Source organism: Symphalangus syndactylus, chromosome 14 (genome assembly GCF_028878055.3).
Source record: "Symphalangus syndactylus isolate Jambi chromosome 14, NHGRI_mSymSyn1-v2.1_pri, whole genome shotgun sequence".
In the NCBI taxonomy this organism is placed as follows: Eukaryota; Metazoa; Chordata; class Mammalia; order Primates; family Hylobatidae; genus Symphalangus; species Symphalangus syndactylus.
Genome location: NC_072436.2, coordinates 56,658,945 through 56,673,021, shown reverse-complemented (window position 1 = coordinate 56,673,021; position 14,077 = coordinate 56,658,945).

Sequence of the window (14,077 nt, the reverse complement as noted above, 5' to 3'; positions counted from 1 at the left end):
TTGGGAGGCCAAGGCGGGCAGATCACATGATCAAGAGATTGAGACGATCCTGGCCAATATGATGAAACCTTGTCTCTATTAAAAGTACAAAATATTAGCCAGGCGTGGTGGTGGACGCCTGTTGTCCCAGCTAGTCGGGAGGCTGAAGCAGGAGAATCACTTGAACCTGGGAGGTGGAGGTTGCAGTGAGCCAAGATTGCACCACTGCCCTCCAGCCTGGTGACAGAGTGAGACTCCATCTCAAAAAAAAAAAAAACACAAAAAACAACAAACAAGCAAACAAAAAATGAAGAGATTCAATATCTGATTTCTTTCATTGGCTGATAGATTTTTTTCCTTCTTTCCACTAGCAATAAGGGATTATTAACCTGTGTCATCATTATACCTCTAACTCTTCTGGCCACCAGACTTGCCTCTCCACTTACTAGATTTTTTTCCCACAAACCTACACCTGCGGAATGAGCAGCATTCACCCAAGCTAAAAACCTGGCTATCAACCTACATTTGTCCATCTTGCCTCACCTCCCACATCCATTAACCACTAAAGTCCTGTTGACTCAACCTCCTAAATCTTTCTTAAAACTGTTCCACTGCCATAGATAGGCTATAACCATCTGTTGCCTAAATTACTCTAATGAATACTTGTGTAGTCTCCTTGTCTCTAGTCTTGCTGCATTCAGTCGCACCTCCAGACTGCCACTCATCAGTCCTTCTGAAATGATGATCTAGTTACATTACTTTGCTTTATTGCGTACCTCTACCCGATACACTGGGAATTTCATCATTTGGTCTCTACCTGCCATGTTTCTCTTCTCGCCATTCAATATGCCCCTCCGTTTCCTGCTCTTCTCTTGGCATTGAAGTCTTATGTAAGATTGCTGGTAGTTCTTGAGCACTGAAGGCTAATTGTTTCATACCCCTGTCAAATTGTTCATGGTGTTTATTTTCTCTCTTGAGAAAGGGAAACCATCAGCGGAATCTCCATTTCTACATAGATTAAGTTACAAATATAGTGGAATTTGTATAGTGGTGTTTCAGATGTCCTGTTCTCTATAAGGCCTTTCCTGTCTTCCTGAGTTACCATATATAATACTTCTAACATAATATCGAAATGATTTAAGAAACTTAGCTATTTACATATGTTTCTCTAATAGACTGAAAACTTTAAGGCCAGTGGTTTATTTATAGTTACATCTTCAAAACCTTTTTTTTTTTGCGATGGAGTCTTGTGCTATCTCCCAGGCTGGAGTGTAGTGGCTCGATTTCAGCTCACTGCAAGCTCCGCCTCCCTGGTTTACACCATTTTCCTGCCTCAGCCTCCTGAGTAGCTGGGACTACAGGTGCCTGCCACCATGCCTGGCTAATTTTTTGTATTTTTAGTAGAGACAGGATTTCACCATGTTAGCCAGCATGGTCTCGATCTCCTGGCCTCGTGATCTGCCCTCCTTGGCCTCCCAGAGTGCTGGGATTACAGGTGTGAGCCACTGCACCTGGCCACATCTTCAGAACTTATATAAGGCCAAGTATGTGAGTGGTGCTTAGTAGACATTTAGTAAATTAATGAAATTTTTCCTCTAGCAGAGATAAAGGGATGTGAACATTAAGCTAATCAAACCCTGAGATAATATGTGACCTGTTTTCAGTATAGTATTCTTGTAGAGAATAATGCCACTTTCTTGATACTATTAATTGATTAATGCAGGAATAGGATCTAGTGTTGGTTTCCTAGTTATTGATTAATTCATTGTTGAGTCTTAATCCATTTCTTCACATTGACAGTAAAAATTATAGAATTTTAGTGAAATTTTTTGAGTGGTCACAATATTGTTGGGGAGTGTCACTGTGTCGTTAACCAGTATTGATGTGTTGTTTGTGTATTCAGGGGTTTCTTTTGTGGGACAGAGTATCAGATGTTGAGAGTTTGGACAAACTCATGAAAACCAAAAACATACCTGAAGCTCACCAAGATGCATTGAAAACTGGTTTTGCAGCAGGTTTTCTGAAAGCGCAATCACTCTCAAAAAAAAACCAGTGGTAAGTTGATTTGAAACTGTCCCTGTTTGAGAAGAATAACTGGAAGGAAGTCATAGTCCTACATTTAAGTTTTAAGTAACTTTTCTAAGACCATCCATCTTTGTATTGATTGAATTCCACTATATTTGTAACTTTATGTAGAAATGGAGATTCTGCTGATGGTTTCCCTTTCTCAAGAGAGAAAACAAATTGAAGAATAGGAAGTATGAGTGGCTTAATAAAGGTTTTTGTTTCTTTGTTTTGTGTGTGTGTATGTGTGTGTGTGTGTGTGTGTGTGTGTGTGTGTGTGTGTTTTGAGACACAGTCTTGCTTCATCGCCCAAGCCAGGAGTGCAGTGGTGTAATCACGGCTCATAGCAGCCTTAACTTTCTGGGGTCAAGTGATTCTCTCACCTCAGCCTCCTGAGTAGCTAGGACCACAGGCGTGTGCCACCACGTCCAGGTGATTTTTGTAGAGATGTAATCTTGCCATGTTGTCCAGTCTGGTCTTGAACTCCAGGGCTCAAGTGATCCTCCTGCCATGACCTCTTAAAGTGCTGGGATTATAGGCATGAGCCACCATGCTCAGCCTTAATGAAGTTTTTGATAATAGGGTACTTACAGGAAATCATAGCAGTTATGAAAAAGAATGTCAGGTTCCAAAATTGCATGTGATGAAATATGATTATCAATAACCTAACATTTGCATTTCATTGAGCTGTCATATTTCATTAATGTTATTTGATGTAAGGCTTTTTCTTTCTCTCCTAGATTCCCTAAGATGAACCTGTCTGACTCTCTTCGTTCTGCTGCTATTCGGCATTTATGGATTTTTAAAAAACCCATTTTACCTGGTAAAAGTTCTTTTATTAATCTAACTTGTTAGTTTCTTATTCCTTTAAATACATGATTCTATTTAATGCTTAATCTAAACCTTAAAGAAAGAACATATTAATGTTTATAGTTCTAGAAGCTAGGCTTTCATTCCTAGTAGTGGTTAGTTTCTCAGATTTTTAGAAAATGATACCTGTCCAGTTATAAAATTTAAAAATTATCCTGATCAACAGGGTGAAAGGAAAATTAATTAATTAATTAATTAATTTGAAAATTACGTGGAAGAATTTTAGAATAGCAATACAAGCTGAAATAGCCTTCTATTTCAAAGATAAACTAATAAATTCAATTTATTCAGAAAATCACATTAAATGTTTCCCTTTTTCATAGTTTGCTTATCTGAAATGAAGTAATAGTGTTAGACTTAAGTGTTTCCAATTACCTTTTCAACCACCATGCAGTTTTCACCCTGTGTTCTCTATTCTCTTTATTATTAAGGATATGTACAGATTCTTAAAAAAATATTTTAGTGGGCTAAAACCATTAGTGTCCATTCTAGAATTACTGTTTTAAATTTGCTCTCCCAACTTTTGTGTTCTTGATTTATTAAGGATTTCTTCTTACCCCTGTATTTTGCCAACTCATTTTTCATCCTATCTTAAAAGTATTTTTGGGCTTCTTTTTAGGAAATTAGAAATTGCTCAATTTACTCATTTATAACTGCTCTAGTTTGGAAGTTTCTGAGTGGGAAAGATTTAACAAATCCTTGTAATAGTTCTCCAAAATTGATCTCAAATATTTTACTGTCCTATCAGACTTTTTCTGTCTTGGTTGTACTTAATGATGTCATAACTGATAGGTCATCTGAGGGCAAGTAATAACAGTTGTCAGAGGAAGAAGACTACATGGGAAGTGTAATAATGTGTTAAACCTCAATTTTTTATTAGTGTGTGTCAGTATTTTCTGCTAACTTTAAGGCAATATATTTCAAAGTGTAGATCTGTGACCAGTTATATCAGAATAATCTAAGTTTTTGTTAAAAATGCAAATTCTCCTGGGCCCTTTCTCAAATTTACAAACAGAGTTCTGTGCTATGGCCTGAGAACCTGCATTTTAACATATTTCTCAAGTGAGTTTTATTCACACCAAAGATTGAGAAATGCTGATTTAAGATTTCTATCATTAGATACTACAATGAGAAGTGGAAAATAATTTTTGATTTTATTAACTGGAAAGTACAAATATGTCTTATTATTTTTTAATTTTTATTTTTTCAAGTTTATTAAGAAAGTAAAGGAATAAAAGAATGGAATGGCTACTCCATAGGCAGAACAGCTGAAATATGTCTTTTTAATGTGAATCACTTACTCTTTGAAAATGGTTTAGAAATCCAGAAGACCTAGTTTATATTCCTCATTCTGATTTGATATGTGAAGTTGGTTCTCTTAGACATTTAATTTTTCTAGGCTTTGCTTTCTTGCATCTAAAAAGTAAGGTGATTGGAATGTTATTAATCTATCAAATATAAGCATTTCTTTTCTTCCCTTTAGTCTGCTTCTGGACAACAATGGGGCTTGATTCTGCAATAGATCCTGTCCAGATGAAAAATGTCAGCTTTGAACGTGTTAAAGGCATAAGTTGAGAAGATTGCCTTGCCTTCTTCATACATTCTCTAAGTGATGCTCTGTATAAAGTCCATATTTGATTCTGCAATGTGTTCTGTAACAGGTAAAATTGTATCCCAAAGTATTAGAAACATTTGTATTTTTGGATAAATAATAATAGCCAAATATGAAATCTTGCTTTATGACAGGGATTAGTATAATTTATGAAGGAGCAGCCTGGTATAGTGGAGTGAATGTGAACTTCAAAGTCAAGTTGACTAACTTTTGAAATTCATTTTTATACTTATTAGCTATGTAACCTTGAAGAAATTACTTTAGATTCTGACAAATAATGTGTGTGCTTGGCACATAGTAGATAGTTAATAAATGGTCCTTCTTTATCTGTTCCTCTTATTGATCTTTCTAACTCCAGTAGCATCCCGAAGTGCTGGGATTACAGATGTGAGCCACCGTGCCCAGCTGACAATGTATATTTCTTGAATGAATGAATAGAATGGATAAATGCTAGTTTATAGTCAATTAACTTGTTAAATATTTAATGATATCTTTTTACCTTATTTATTTATTTATTTATTTATTTATTCTTGTGATAGAGTCTCTCACTGTTGCCCAGGCTGGAGTGCAGTGGAGCAATCTTGGCTCACTGCAACCTCCGCCTCCCAGGTTCATGGCATTCTCCTGCCTCAGCCTCCCGAGTACTGGGCCTACAGGCACCCGCCACCATGCCTGGCTAATTTTTTGTATTTTTAGTAGAGACAGGGTTTCGTCGTGTTAGCCAGGTTGGTCTTGGTCTCCTGACCTCATGATCCACCCACCTTGGCCTCCCAAAGTGTTGGGATTACAGGCGTGAGCCACCACACTCGGCCTAAATATTTAATAGTATCTGTTAAGTGCTAGACCCTATTTTAGCTGCTGGAATAGAATAATCTCTGCCTTCATAGAGTTTAAATTCTAAAAGCAGGAACTGGACATTTATATGTCATATTAGAATTTGGTAGAGTATGTTAAAATGTAACAAAAATGTATGGAGGAAAAAATAGAGCAAGGTAAAGAGGATTAGGAGCTCTGGGAGAAGGATTATAGTTTTAAATGGAATGTTCAGGGTGTGATTGATGGAGAAGGTGACATTTGAGAGAAAATCTGAAGGAGAAGATGGAATAAACTGCATTTATCTTAGAAAAGAACATTTCTGGCAACAGGAACAGATTGAGCAAACGCTCTGAGGTAGTAGGGTGTCTGTTTTGTTCATTTTTGAAAGTAGGACCAATAGGATTTCTTTTTCTTTCTTTTTTTTTTTGAGACAGAGTCTCCCCCTGTCACCCAGGCTGGAGTGCAGTGGCGCAATCTCGGCTCACTGCAACCTCTGCCTCCCAGGTCCAAGTGATTATCCTGTCTCAGCCTCCCGAGTAGCTGGGATTACAGGCGCCTGCCACCATGCCTGGCTAATTTTGGTATTTTTAGTAGAGATGGGTTTCACCATGTTGGCCAAGCTGGTCTCGAACTCCTGACCTCGTGATCCGCCCATCTTGGCCTCTGAAAGTGCTGGGATTACAGCCGTGAGCACCGCACCGAACCTTTACTGTGGTATTAAAAGACTGTCAGTGGAACAGATTTGGGGGACAAAGTTTAGAAATTTAGTTTTAGGTATGTTAAGTGTGAGAAATACAAATGAAAGTGTTGAGTGACTTGGATATACCACTTTGGAGATATGAGAGAGATCTGAGCTAGAACGAAAAATATGAGATTGGAGGGCAGTTCCAAGATGGCTGAATAGGAACAGCTCTAGTCTACAGCTCCCAGGGTGAGTGACACAGAAGATGGGTGATTTCTGCATTTCCAACTGAGGTACCGGGTTCATCTCACTGGGGCTCATTGGACAATGGGAGCAGGACAGTGGGTACAGCCCACCGAGTGTCAGCCAAAGCACAGCAAGGCAACTCCTCACCCAGGAAGTGCAAGGGGTCAGGGAATTCCCCTTCCTAGCCAAGGGAAGGGGTGACAGATGGCACCTGGAAAATCGGGTCACCCCCACCCTAATACTGTGCTTTTCCAATGGTCTTAGCAAAAGGCACACCAGGAGATTATATCCTGCGCCTGGCTCAGAGGGTCCCATGCCCACGGAGCCTCACTCACTGCTAGCACAGCAGTCTGAGATCAAACTGCAAGGTGGCAGTGAGGCTGGGGGAGGGGCACCCACAATTGCCGAGCCTTGAGTAGGTAAACAAAGCATCCAGGAAGCTCGAACTGGGTGGAGCCCACTGCAGCTCAAGGAGGCCTGCCTGCCTCTGTAGACTCCACCTCTGGGGGCAGGGCATAGCCAAACAAAAGGCAGCAGAAATCTCTGCAGACTTAAATGTCCCTGTCTGACAGCTTTGAAGAGAGTAGCGGTTCTCGCAGCATGGAGTTTGAGATCTGAGAACGGACAGACTGCCTCCTCAAGTGAGCCCCTGACCCCCAAGTACCGTAACTGGGAGGCACCCCCCAGTAGGGGCAGACTGACACTTCACATGCTGGGGTACTCCTCTGAGACAAACCTTCCAGAGGAACAATTAGGCAGCAACCATTGCTGTTCAGCAATACTCGCTGTTCTGCAGCCTCTGCTGCTGATACCCAGGCAAACAGCACCTGGAGTGGACCTCAGCAAACTCCAACAGACCTGCAGCTGAGGGTCCTGACTGTTAGAAGGAAAACTAACAAACAGAAAGGACATCCACACCAAAACCCCATCTGTTGGTCACCATCATCAAATACCAATGGTAGATAAAACCAAAAAGATGAGGAAAAAACAGAGCAGAAAAGCTGAAAATTCTAAAAATCAGAGCACCTCTCCACTCCAAAGCAACACAGCCCCTCGCCAGCAATGGAACAAAGCTGGATTGACTTTGATGAGTTGAGAGAAGAAGGCTTCAGATGATCAAACTTCTCTGAGCTAAAGGAGGAAGTTCGAACCCAAAGCAAAGAAGCTAAAAACCTTGAAAAAAGATTAGACAAATGGCTAACCAGAATAACCAGTGTAGAGAAGTCCTTAAATGACCTGATGGAGATGAAAACCATGGCACGAGAACTACGTGATGAATGCACAAGCTTCAGTAGCCAATTCGATCAACTGGAAGAAAGGTTATCAGTGATGGAAGAGCAAATGAATGAAATGAAGCAAGAAGAGAAGTTTAGAGAAAAAAGAGTAAAAAGAAATGAACAAAGCCTCCAAGAACTATGGGACTATGTGAAAAGACCAAATTTACATCTCATTGGTGTACCTGAAAGTGATGGGGGGAATGGAACCAAGTTGGAAAACGCTCTGCAGGGTATTATCCAGGAGAACTTCCCCAATCTAGCAAGGCAGGCCAACATTCAGACTCAGGAAATACAAAGAATGCCACAAAGATACTCCTCGAGAAGAGCAACTCCAAGACACATAATTGTCAGATTCACCAAAGTTGAAATGAAGGAAAAAATGTTAAATGCAGCCAGAGAGAAAGATTGGGTTACCCACAAAGGGAAGCCCATCAGACTAACAGCTGATCTCTCGGCAGAAACTCTACAAGCCAGAAGAGAGTGGGGGCCGATATTCAACATTCTTAAAGAAAAGAATTTTCAACCCAGAATTTCATATCCAGCCAAACTAAGCTTCATAAGTGAAGGAGAAATAAAATCCTTTACAGACAAGCAAATGCTGAGAGATTTTGCCACCACCAGGCCTGCCCTACAAGAGCTCCTGAAGGAAGCACTAAACATGGAAAGGAAAAACTGGTAACAGCCACTGCAAAAACATGCCAAATTGTAAAGACCATCGAGGCTAGGAAGAAACTACATCAACTAACGAGCAAAATAACCAGCTAACATCATAATGACAGGATAAAATTCACACATAACAATATTAATATTAAATATAAATAGGCTAAATGCTGCAATTAAAAGACAGAGACTGGCAAATCGGATAAAGAGTCAAGCCCCATCAGTGTGCTGTATTCAGGAGACACATCTCACGAACAGAGACACACATAAGCTCAAAATAAAGGGATGCAGGAAGATCTACCAAGCAAATGGAAAACAAAAAAAGGTAGGGGTTGCAATCCTAGTCTCTGATAAAACAGACTTTAAACCAACAAAGATCAAAAGAGACAAAGAAGGCCATTATATAATAGTAAAGGGATCAATTTAACAAGAAGAGCTAACTATTTTAAATATATATGCACCCAATACAGGAGCACCCATATTCATAAAGCAAGTCCTTAGAGACCTACAAAGAGACTTAGACTCTCACACAATAATAATGGGAGACTTTAACACCTCACTGTCAACATTAGACAGATCAAGGAGACAGAAAGTTAACAAGGATATCCAGGAACTGAACTCAGCCCTGCACCAAATGGACCTAATAAACATCCGCAGAACTCTCCACCTCAAATCAACAGAATATACATTCTTCTCAGCACAACACCACACTTCTTCCAAAATTGACCACATAGTTGGAAGTAAAGCACTCCTCAGCAAATGTAAAAGAACAGAAATTATAACAAACTGTCTCTCAGACCACAGTGCAATCAAACTAGAACTCAGGATGAAGAAACTCACTCAAAACCACTCAACTACGTGGAAACTGAACAACCTACTCTTGAATGACTACTGGGTACATAACGAAATGAAGGCAGAAATAAAGATGTTCTTTGAAACCAACGAGAACAAAGACACAACATACCAGAATATCTGGGACACATTCAAAGCAGTGTGTAGAGGGAAATTTATAGCACTAAATGCCCACAAGAGAAAGCAGCAAAGATCTAAAATTGACACCCTAACATCACAATTAAAAGAGCTAGAAAAGCAAGAGCAAACACATTCAAAAGCTAGCAGAAGGCAAGAAATAACTAAGATCAGAGCAGAACTGAAGAAGATAGAGACAAAAAACCTTTCAAAGAAATCAGTGAATCCAGGAGCTGGTTTTTTGAAAAGATCAACAAAATTGATAGATCACTAGCAAGACTAATAAAGAAGAAAAGAGAGAAGAATCAAATACATGCAATAAAAAATGATAAAGGGGATATCACCACCGATCACACAGAAATACAAACTACCATCAGAGAATACTATAAACACCTCTATGCAAATAAACTTGAAAATCTAGAAGAAATGGATAAATTCCTCGACACATACACTCTCCCAAGACTAAACCAGGAAGAAGTTGAATCTCTGAATAGCCCAATAACAGGCTCTGAAATTGCGGAAATAATTAATAGCTTACCAACCAAAAAAAGCCCAGGACCAGACGGATTCACAGCCAAATTGTACCAGAGGTACAAGGAGGAACTGGTACCATTCCTTCTGAAATTATTCCAATCAATAGAAAAAGAGGGTATCCTGCCTAACTCATTTTATGAGGCCAGCATCATCCTGCTACCAAAGCCTGGCAGAGACACAACAAAAAAAGAGAATTTTAGATGAATATCCCTGATCAACATCAATGCAAAAATCCTCAATAAAATACTGGCAAAACGAATCCAGCAGCACATCAAAAAGCTTATCCAACATGATCAAGTGGGCTTCATCCCTGGGATGCAAGGCTGGTTCAACATACGCAAATCAATAAATGTAATCCAGCATATAAACAGAACCAATGACAAAAACCACTTGATTATCTCAATAGATGCAGAAAAGGCCTTTGACAAAATTCAACAGCCCTTCATGCTAAAAACTCTCAATAAATTAGGTATTGATGGGACATATCTCAAAATAATAAGAGCTATTTATGACAAACCCATGGCCTATATCATTCTGAAACGGCAAAAACTGGAAGCATTCCCTTTGAAAACTGGCACAAGATAGGGATGCCCTCTCTCACCACTCCTATTCAACATAGTGTTGGAAATTCTGGCCAGGGCAATCAGGCAGGAGAAGGAAATAAAGGGTATTCAATTAGGAAAAGAGGAAGTCCAATTGTCCCTGTTTGCAGATGACATGATTGTATATTTAGAAAACCCCATCATCTCAGCCCAAAATCTCCTTAAGCTGATAAGCAACTTCTGCAAAGTCACAGAATACAAAATTGATGTGCAAAAACCACAAGCATTCTTATACACCAATAACAGAAAAACAGAGAGCCAAATCATGAGTGAACTCCCATTCACAATTGCTTCAAAGAGAAAAAAATACCTAGGAATCCAACTTACAAGAGACATGAAGGACCTCTTCAAGGACAACTACAAACCACTGCTCAATGAAATAAAAGAGGATACAAACAAATGGAAGAACATTTCATGCTCATGGGTAGGAAGAATCAATATTATGAAAATGGCCATACTGCCCAAGGTAATTTATAGATTCAATGCCATCCCCATCAAGCTACCAATAACTTTCTTCACAGAATTGGAAAAAACTACTTTAAAGTTGACATAGAACCAAAAAAGAGCCCACATTGCCAAGTCAATCCTAAGCCAAAAGAACAAACCGAGAGTCATCACGCTACCTGACTTCAAACTATACTAAAAGGCTACAGTAACCAAAACAGCATCGTACTGGTACCAAAACAGAGATATAGACCAATGGAACAGAACAGAGCCCTCAGAAATAATGCCACATCTACAACTATCTGATCTTTGACAAACCTGACAAAAACAAGAAACGGGGAAAGGCTTCCTTATTTAATAAATGGTGCTGGGAAAACAGGCTAGCCATATGTAGAAAGCTGAAACTGGATCCCTTCCTTACACCTTATACAAAAATTAATTCTAGTGGATTAAAGACTTAAATGTTAGATCTAAAACCATAAAAACCCTAGAAGAAAACCTAGGCAATACCATTCAGGACATAGTCATGGGCAAGGACTTCATGACTAAAACACCAAAAGCAACAGCAACAAAAGCCAGAATTGACAAATGGGATCTAATTAAACTAAAGAGCTTCTGCACAGCAAAAGAAACTACCATCAGAGTGAACAGGCAATCTACAGAATGGGAGAAAATTTTTGTAATGTACTCATCTGACAAAGGGCTTATATCCAGAATCTACAAAGAACTCAAACAAATTTACAAGAAAAAAAACAAACAACCCCATCAAAAAGTGGGCAAAGGATACGAACAGACACTTCTCAAGCTAAGACATTTATGCAGCCAAAAGACATATGAAAAAATTCTCATCATTACTGGCCATCAGAGAAATGCAAATCAAAACCACAATGAGATACCATCTCACACCACTTGGAATGGCGATCATTAAAAACTCAGGAAACAACAGGTGCTGGAGAGGATGTGGAGAAATAGGAACACTTTTACACCATTGGTGGGACTGTAAACTAGTTCAACCATTGTGGAAGACAGTGTGGCGATTCCTCAGGGATCTAGAATTAGAAATACCATTTGACCCAGCCATCCCATTACTGGGTATATACCCAAAGGATTATAAATCATGCTGCTATAAAGATACATGCACATGTATGTTTATTGTGGCACTATTCACAATAGCAAAGACTTGGAACCAACCCGAATGTCCAACAACGATAGACTGGATGAAGAAAATGTGGCACATATGCACCATGGAATATTATGCAGCCATAAAAAGGATGAGTTCATGTCCTTTGTAGGGACATGGATGAAGCTGGAAACCATCATTCTCAGTAAATATCGCAAGGACAAAAAACCAAACACTGCATGTTCTCACTCTTAGGTGGGAATTGAACAATGAGAACACTTGGACACAGGAAGGGGTACATCACACACTGGGGCCTGTCATGGGGTGGGGGGAGGGGGAGGGATAGCATTAGGAAATATACCTAATGTAAATGACGAGTTAATGGGTGCAGCACACCAACATGGCACATGTATACATATGTAACAAACCTGCATGTTGTGCAATGTACCCTAAAACTTAAATTATAATTAAAAAAATGTTAAATGGAAAGAAAATAATTTATTGTTTCTCCTGACATTTGACCCCAAAGTTGACCACTGAGTGCAAAAGAAATTTAGTGAGTGATGTTTTTAGTCAAAAAATGTTAGTGTGGAAGTTTTGTGCTACATTTTCAAATTACTTTAGAGGATTTCCATTCTTAGCAATAAATTAATAGCTTTGACTATGTCTTTTAAAGTACCTGGAAGTCTTTTTTAATCAAATAGATCAGATGTTAATGCTCACATTTCTGGGAAAGTCTGTTCTTGGCATGCTTACTATTGCCTGTGACCTGACTGAGGGGGAAACTGATCTAAAACATGAGTGAAAGTAGAGAATGGGCACACTTCAGGCCTCTGGAGATAGTTCTTAAAATTGAGATGAGACATCATTCTCTCCTAATATGTAAGAGTTGCCCGAGAGTAAGTGATTTAAAGTCCAAATAAATGTAAACATTATGAGACAGTGGTTCCCAAGAGTTTCCATTATAAAACTTTCTCATTAACATGATAATCAATTTTGCTTTTAATATTCATTAATTGATGAAATCCACAACAGAAAACCTCCATGAATTCAGTAACATTTTAAAGTAAATTTATGTAATTTATTATTTTTGTCTGTCATATTGTCTATAAATCATACCCCTTCTTATAGTCCTTCACTGGTCTTTGGAATAAAATAAAACTCTTTATAGTAGCCTTCAAGGTTCTATGAGACCCATCCCCTGCCTACTTCAGTTATCTTATTCTCCCATCCTATTCCTTCTTTCTCACTGTATGCTTCAACCATACAGGTCTCCTTTCTGATCCTTGAATATATCAAGGTCCTTCCAAACTCTACACCTTTGTCCTTGTTTTTACTTCTACTTAGAATGCTTTTCCTCATCATTGCAATAGAGAAGACAATGGTTGGATCTCATTATCATGTAATCCTTATATCAGAGAGGCCTTCCTGACCACCCAATCTGAACTAGCCTTCTCTACTCCTTGAAATAACCCTACTGCCCTTACATATTGCAAGCCTACTACATGGTAATGAAAAAGTGGAATGTCCTTTTATTAGCTTAAGAAAAACTAGCAAGGGTCTGTTAATAAACAGTAAATAGTGCTGTCTCCCTTATTTGAGAAGTAGGTATATGTTTTCCTATATTCTAAAATTGCCCGTTTTTACCTAAGATTGTGTAGAAAGACATTCTATTAAGTATTCTTTCTTTATACTCAGAAATTTTCTCTGTAAAAAGTAAATGGGGAAATGGATTTTCCAATTTATTATTCTAAAATTGAACGTTTGGAAGAACTATTTCTAATCCTGGCATTAAATTATCTGTGGATATTATACCACCTCATAAATTTTTTTTAAGGAAAGAAAAAAGATTATCATGTTGGTTTCAGAATTTATAAATTAAGTTACACTAAATTCTTAAGGGGTTAGAAAAATAACCTCTATCCAATATTGTGCTGGAGCCAACTTTCTCTGGCTCATGTAAGTTCTGCTTTTTAATTTCCAGGAACTTTGCAAACAGGTTAATTTTGCATAAAAGCTTGAAATTGGCCATGGTGGGAGTATTTACACCATGGAAATTGGCAAATGCTACATACCATGGCTTCCTCCGCTTTTCTCCACCCCATCCAGACAACCAGAATGCTAGCATATCATTATATATAACTAATATTTCAGAAGCTGAATTATTAGCTATATATATCAACTCAATGATGACAAAGGAAT